Source organism: Atta cephalotes (genome assembly GCF_000143395.1).
Source record: "Atta cephalotes unplaced genomic scaffold scaffold00076, whole genome shotgun sequence".
Taxonomy (NCBI): Eukaryota; Metazoa; Arthropoda; class Insecta; order Hymenoptera; family Formicidae; genus Atta; species Atta cephalotes.
The window spans coordinates 235,025-236,312 of record NW_012130140.1 but is presented as its reverse complement, the minus strand read 5'-3'; positions in this window follow the sequence as shown (position 1 = coordinate 236,312).

Genomic DNA, 1,288 nt, shown 5'->3' with positions numbered 1-1,288 from the left:
CACACACACACACACACACGCCACACACACACACACACACACACACACACACACACAGGATGTTTGAAAAATAATGATAAATCTTTCGTATAGAGGCAGCATAAACTAAACTGAGAAGAAAAGTTCTCTACCATTTTGCAATTTTCGTAATAATTAACAAGATATTAATTGCTAAAAAATGGCCGAAAATTAGTCTTCAATAATTTTTACTCAAACACTATCAATTTTACAGAAAAACTGTAAGAGACAAAAATTGTTTATTTTTTTCTCATAGAGCTTTAAAAATTTTTTTAGAAATTTTTCAGAATTTTTTAATATCATGTTTTCTCATGTTGGTAAAAATAAGAAAATGCAGTACTAAAAAGTTGATAAAAAATTCTGAAAAAATTCGTAGTTCTATGAGAAAAACTTAAATAATTTTTATCTCTTGTAGTTTTTCTGTAAAGTTGATAGTATTTGAGTAAAAAATTATTAAAAACTAATTTTCGACAATTTGTAATAAATTAATATTTTATTAATTTATTGCGAAAATTGAAAGTTAAAACATAAATATTCAATTTGATTGTTGATTGAGAAGGATCTGAACAAAGACCAAAAATCCTACTACAATTTATAAATATGTACATACAAATACATAACGTTGTCGGACGTAAAAAAAGATATTTTACTGCTATACATATCTGATCTTTTAAATGGTTATTTTCGTCTGTATTATGTAATGAAAAATTATATTAATTATTAAAATGGACTTCAAATAAGATTATGGGATCGAAAATAGAAAGGGATCTGCTATCTCGAATTTATCAGGAATATAACTGGAATTAATAAAATTATTAATTGCAGTCCGAACAACCATTAACGAATGATAAATAGTATTAAATTTCAAATATTTGGAAATGAGATAATAGCACCGTATATCTAATGCTCTCATGTTTCCGATTATCGAGGATTTATAATCCTCGATTTCAAGAAGGATTACTCAACTATTGAGAAACTAATTATTTAAATATTATGTATAGTTTCGAATAAATATATAAAAGCATCGATTTACTGCGATTACTTATATTTTTTTATCAATATATAATAAACGTATTCATACAAGAGCAGTAAAACAAGACTACAATAGTATTTCAGTGTCTTTCAATAGATTTATATATTGAAATTGTCGTTTTGGGTTTTAGAATAAAAACACTTATTTCATTGCTCCTTTCGATAAATTGCGACATACATGCCGCTGGTAAATATGAATAATTTACATTCTACATTACCTTAATTATATCGCATTACA